General features: G+C 45.7%; 1 long non-coding RNA gene across 1 annotated transcript; it reads left to right on the forward strand.

Moving 5' to 3' along the window:
* The first annotated feature begins 5,044 nt into the window (after positions 1-5,044).
* On the forward strand, positions 5,045-5,840 carry LOC134203482 (uncharacterized). Its single transcript, XR_009977615.1, has 4 exons — positions 5,045-5,114; positions 5,186-5,319; positions 5,379-5,515; positions 5,709-5,840. It is a non-coding gene; the product is annotated as an uncharacterized LOC134203482 (long non-coding RNA).
* The last annotated feature ends 762 nt before the right edge of the window (positions 5,841-6,602 follow it).

Genomic DNA, 6,602 nt, shown 5'->3' on the forward strand with positions numbered 1-6,602 from the left:
CGCGTCCAGAAAAAGTTTGTTAGATTTGCACTGCGGCTGTTACCCTGGAATGATCGAAACAATCTTCCTGCGTATTCTGAAAGGTGCCAATTGATCGGCTTAGAACCACTATCTACCAGACGAATAAAATGCAATGCTTATTTATCTTCGACGTCATCGAAGGCAACATCGACTGTTCTGAGATCCTTGGGCAGATACCGTTTTACGTTCCCCCCAGACGATTCCGGAACTCTAACTTACTGGCCGTTCCGTATCACCGTACGCATTATGGTTATAACAATCCACTAGACTCCTGCATTCGCTCATTTAACTCTGCTTCAGATGTTTACGATTTTAATATCTCCAAACATGTTTTTAAAAGTCTGATGAACGGAATTTTTTAGTTATAAGATAGGTTATATTAGGAGATAAGTACAGTCTGTACGATGTAGTGTCGAAGACGGTGATGAATAAATAAATAAATAAATAAATAACCCCACTCTTATTTCGTTGAGATTGAATAAGAGTAGTTTGCGGTTAGGTTTTCATTAGACCCCTCTAACCATTAATTCGTAGGCACGGTAAGCATAAAGCCGCATCACACCGAGAATTAGGGGTCACCTGTATGGTGGACTTTTACCACTGGAACAGGCAATCCGTAATGATATTCTTAGCCAGATAACCAGCTGCCGACACCACACGGCTATCTAGGCTGTTCGTGGAGAGCAGTTGACATTGACTTTACGTTAACTCTCAATGTGGCTGAACAGCCCATTGCCCTACGAAGAGAATAGTACTAAGTTGTTTAATGTCTATGTTTGATCCTTTGGGATTGCTGACACCCTTTACTGTCTTTGGAAGGATGTTGATACAAAATCTGTGGAGAACGGGCTGTGATTGTGAACAACAAGTGGGCGATAAATCATTTGAAAAATGGAAACGCTGGATTGCCATTCTTTCATGCCATTCATTGCTGAACTCAAAGTACCACGAAGTTACTTCAGAAGTGCTAAGCTCGATGACATTGAAAGTATACAACACCACGTTTTAACGGATGTAAGTAAAGGAGCCTATGGATGTGTTGCATATTTTCGAGCGATAGTCAAAGGAAACTTACGGTGTGCACTGGCAGCAAGTAGAGTTAAAGTTGCTCCGTTATAGTACGTTCAGATTATGAGCTATATCACTTGATATAGCGAATCTTGACATGAGATGCCATATGCATTATTTCCAGTGAAAACTAGATGTACAAACACTGATGTCAAGATGCTCTATATCAAGTGATATAGCTCATAATCTGAACGTAGTCTTAAAGCCCACATCCATACCACGTTTGGAAGTTTAAGCGGCCGTTCTTGGAGCACGACTTTTTTTTATTTTTTTCCTGAGTCCCTTCGGTACAACCAGAAAGTAAAGCTTCAAAGGGGAACCAGTGCACAACGCACCCTCGAGGTTAGCTGCGTGTCCTTGCAGCATCGAACATCGTAACTCGCTTTTTTAGAAGAACACCATGGTATCGTGCCAGCGCATTGCCAGCTTTCCAGGTGGCCTTACCACGCCCTATGTCCTCGGAAGGTGGGAAGGGTCGACTTCGCGCATGCTTCCCTCTGCACGACTGGTATCAAGAATGATGATGCCGCGTGCACCCCAAATTGACCTCTCTGCGATAAGGTCTATTCGCCAACACACAGAGGGACTTGCGTAGGCACCGCGTCACGCCTGCCCCAGCCTTGACGAGGACCCCTTCCTCGGGCTCGGAACCCGCCCGGTTGACCGACGCCGCGAAAGCGACGATACCATATTGTTCTTCGCGCGGCCACTTCTTCGATAAAAGGATCGAGTTCGACCACAAGGCATGACTACCGGTATGACCCATGAAGCCGACTCCGATCCCTTGGACCACCTCTTATTTGCGCTTGAACTATCCATTCTTGAATCCACGCGCCACCTTCTGTGTAGCTCCGCCACCTTGTGTAGCGCCACCTGTGTAGCTCCGAGACGATTTGGACGATAGCCGATAAAACGGCGTTCCAGCCAACTTCATCTTCACTCATCCTCCGAACTAGGTTGTCCGAGGTAGTGTCCAAGCATGGGGTCACGCATTGCGCGAAAACGTGGGCACACGAACAACACGTGATCCGCCGTTTCCGCTAAACCTGCGCACACCAAACACTCGCGCGAGAACGAGCAAGCCAGCTGCGTTGCCTGTACTGTGATTTTGCAGCTCGCTTGAACGCCGGGCACTTCGAACCCCCCATGGGGTGCTTGCTGTTCACAGCTTTACTGGAACAAATCAAACAATTGGGAGGGCTCGTGCAGCATTGTGCCTTATATCCCTCCAATCCGCAGCGTCGGCAGAGATTGCTTCTGTCAGGGCCTTTGCAGTTCCATTGCTTGTGCCCCGGTTCCAGGCACTTGAAGCAAACTTCGGGTTGCTCGTTTATGCCCACAGGGCACACCGACCATCCCATCTTGACGCTCCCTAACTTGACTACCTTGGTGGCGTCCGCTGCAGATAGCCGAACCAATGCTACCTGCGTCCCTGCCGTACCTTTCCGTAGCCGAAAGGCTGCGGTGGGCGTTTCCACTTTACAAGGTCGCCGCAGAGCCGTGACAAGATCTTCGACTTCGGTGATCTCGCCCAGGTCTTTTACCCTTAGATTCACCTCCGTCGTGAGTGCCCTCACCTTGACCGTCTCGCCTAGGACTTCCTCCGCCAACTTCTTGTAGGCGGCGCCCTTTTGCGAGACGCCCCGCTTCAGCTCGAGGATCACCTCGCCCATCCGGGTACGTCTTATTCGACGTACGTCGGCGCCGAGTTCACCGAGCTTGACGTCACTCCTCATCGGCTTCAAGACGTCCGAGTAGTTAGCCTCGTCCATCGTGATGACTAGGGCATCGCCCCTGGAGCGATTGGCGCCTACCCTAGACTTTTTGCTACCCTCATTCGCCTGGGACTTCGTTTCGGCCCTTGACGTTTTCGGTTTCCTCTTGTTCTTGGCCAGGGTCCAGGAGGCGTCATCCCCCTCTATTTCCCTGGTTTGGGGCGGCTGAGACCCCGGTTTTGGAGGTACCTGGCCGGGGTTCAGCTTCCCAGCCTCACTACCCTTGTTCGGGGTAGTAACCCTCCCAGTGTTGGGAAATGTACAGTAAAACACTGTGATTATGCGAATGTTTACATTTTATCCGGTCAAATTTCACGCACCGCACAAACCGAAACAGTTTAAAAAAAAATGTACGCCTCATTGTGACATTTTTTTTTTGCTGATGAGGCAAACTGTTTGTTTGCTGCTGCCTGCTGCTGCGTGAGAGTCGAGCCGTCGGTGCGGTCAGCAGATTTCTTGTTTCGGTTCGTGCGCAGCGCAAACAAAACAGAATCGAGTTTAATTGCCTGTGGCGCAAAGCCTAGAAATAATGCTAGCCGTTGGTACTAATTAATTAGTTCTAGTCTCTAGAATGAGCAAGGAGTAAATAAATAATCATTTACCACCAAAAACGGTCATACGTTGAAACTCCCCCTTTTACTAATCGACAACTAGCAATAGCCAGGCCAGACCAGGACACAAGAGACTCTCCGGCAATCCCAGGGTCGGCTAACTACTGGGTAATCAAGGGTTTTTCGCGGTAAACAAAAACTAACAACACAGGAACTTTCACATTACTTGCACATATTTTATATTTCCTAATTGTGGCGTGTGCGTGTTGTTCTGTTTAATAAATTTGTGTTAATTTGTTAAGTGTGACCTAGTTTTAACGATGGTACCGGTACATACCGCTGCTGCTGTTGGTGACGGGAGCAGAATGGCCGACACAGCGACTCCTGTCGAGCTGTGCGACCCGAAATCTCGCCGGAATAGCGCGGCGAGCGGTGAACGGACGGTCTTCGTCCGACGGGGCCAGCGGGCGTTGCTGGACGATGGTGGGCAGGCGTCTTCCCTCGTAGGCGCGATCGGCCGGCCGTGGCTTAGCCACCTTGGACGGCAGAGAGGGGAAATCTCCTTTGCGGTTAGAGCCTACGGCCCGAGATATAGGTCCTCCTTTGAGGATCCACGGTCTTTTACGGTTAGGCGCGGAAGCCTGAAGGCTTCGCGGGCCGAGCCGTGTGCTGGACGGAAAGCAGTTTGAAAAAAGACGTAGGAAAAGAGAGGTCTTTATTACACTGCACTTTGAAATTCACGTCGTCAGCTCACGGACGCCTGTTTTATTAAGAGGCCGAAATTGGGCAATGGCTACTCTTTTATAACAAATTCCCACTTTATTTTCCCGCTATTTTCTATCCATTTTCCGGCAACATGACATTTGCTTCCATAATGATGCCATGTTGAATAATTGGTAGCATGTTCACTCTTTTACAGCGGCACAATCCCTAACGCTTCTGTGGTAACATCTACTGTTATTGCACAAGAAACGTGAAGGTTCCGACAAAACATCATAAAAACAAAACAAAAATAAACAATTTGTAACCAAACGGTTACACTATCCACCACCCCGATGAAAAAAAATGCGAAAGCACGAAGAGATTTGCATTTTTTTTTCAATTCACTCTCTCAAGTCATCTTCGGCCGTCATCGGTTCGTGGATGTAAAACAATTGAAAACTATTACAATATTTACAAAACAACAAATTAAAATTTACTATACTACTCTACTTATATCGCGCGATATCATAATACAGCTTTACAACAAATTAAAAATATAAATAATAAATATGATAAAATAACAATAACGTACGTGCACCAATATATACAAATTAAAATACAAAAATGAAATAAATTAAAACATGCAAAATATACAATAAACAAATTAAAATCATTAAAATATCCCGTATTATGGGTAGACAACATTATTTATAATATTTACAAGTTGCGCATCGAAAAACAATTTTACAACCCTATTTACAATATTTACACCACATTCGATCACATTCGATGTGCACGGCCGAACCCCCTGGCGGGATTGATTCGCCGGCGGGCAAACTGTCAGTGAGTGACAATTCGCCGAAACGTCATAAATCTGTCAATGTAATCTGACACAGCATATCCATTGTTTATTTATGTTTACGGTATGCTGTGCAGTGGAAAACATATAGTGAAGTGAAAAGTAATAAAATTAGCCTTTTCAGTGATATTCTTTTCGGTAAGTAGTACGTACGATTTATATAAACATATCGAAGACTGATCTTCGTATGTGTTCGTGTTTTTTTTTAGGTGAATGACTTCATTCAACCAGGGTTGTTGTGCTATTTGGCAACAATCTTTCCGATGAAAGATTGGCCAATAGCGAACCCATAACGGTTCCGGGACACCGTGATAATCATCTTGCCTCTGCAAGATGCAATCAGGTAAGTAATGTGTACACATTAAAATTCCATCCTGCTAATGATTGGAATATAATTATTAGATTTGGCCAATCATCCAAGTTGGGCGATCCCCTTCCAACAACTCCATAGGTGGAGAAAGATGAGGGCATATTGGTATAATCCCTCGCCTCCCGCTCCGATCCTGCCAGTGCTGGTATGGATCCCCGTAATAAATCAGGTAAGTTGGATCTTTTTATTGCATGCTAGCCTTTTTCAACGACTGACCGGAGTCTTTCATCCGTCGGTCAAACTACATTAGGACTAGACTAACAGCTAATTGATTCTCTTTACAACTAACACAACCGACTAACAATTCCATTGTCCTTGGGTGTTATAAAATGATTAAAATTGGTTTCTCAAATTCTTTCCAGGTGTTCATCCTTTCGGCGGTGATTGCACCAAGTGACTGGGGCAAATAATGATCCCGCCCAGCACCGGAACTGGGCAATCTGCCATAGGTAAGGAATTGGAAAATGATGAGAAATAAAATTGTCAAATTTTTAGTTGGATTTGTTTTTCTTTTTATTGTAAGAAAATACTTTTTGGTGGGTTCCAGGTGTGCGTCCGGAACAGGGAATTTTCATTGAAGAATTAGGTTCCAAAATCGAAGTTGTTTTCATGCACAGTTCTTTGGCCGTGGGTTCCGCTCGAAGATTGTTGTTGGCCTTTTTCCGTCGGATCTTAAAAGTCCGAGTTTGCTTCCTTAGGGATTCGGGGTTCGAAGATTGGGAATTTGAAGAATGGAAAGCACTACCAGGTAAGTCTCGGGGATAGTCGAATGAAGGAAGCATCGACTTACTGGTGAAATCGGGAGAAAAATAACCGGAAGAAAAGCGTGACATTGGGCTTCTTGTCGTTCCCTTATCGACCTGAAGTTGGTCTTCCGAATTGAATTCGGACTCGCTGAAGGACATATTGTTTTCATCGGAATCGGAACTAGGAATTATTAATTCATGGTTTTCTTCTGGTTCCGCCTCCGGCTCCCTGAATTCGCATGTCGCGCTAGGGGGTAAATAGCGAGAATTGGCCTCGCTTGTGACGATGTCCATGTCACGCATAAATAAATTAATTATTCTTTTAATTTTACGACATCCGCTGGCATCATTATCCCCGAAGTCCTCTGCTCCCGAATGGTATGCAGAGTCTCTTCGAGGTCCAGCTCTAACTCCTCTAGCGGGTAGTTAGGATGCGTCGAAAGTAACGGACAAGGAATCTCCAAAGATTCATCTAAGTCCGATTCGTCCGCATCATATGTCTGCGGCTGC

This window comes from Armigeres subalbatus, unplaced genomic scaffold (genome assembly GCF_024139115.2).
Source record: "Armigeres subalbatus isolate Guangzhou_Male unplaced genomic scaffold, GZ_Asu_2 Contig1873, whole genome shotgun sequence".
Taxonomy (NCBI): Eukaryota; Metazoa; Arthropoda; class Insecta; order Diptera; family Culicidae; genus Armigeres; species Armigeres subalbatus.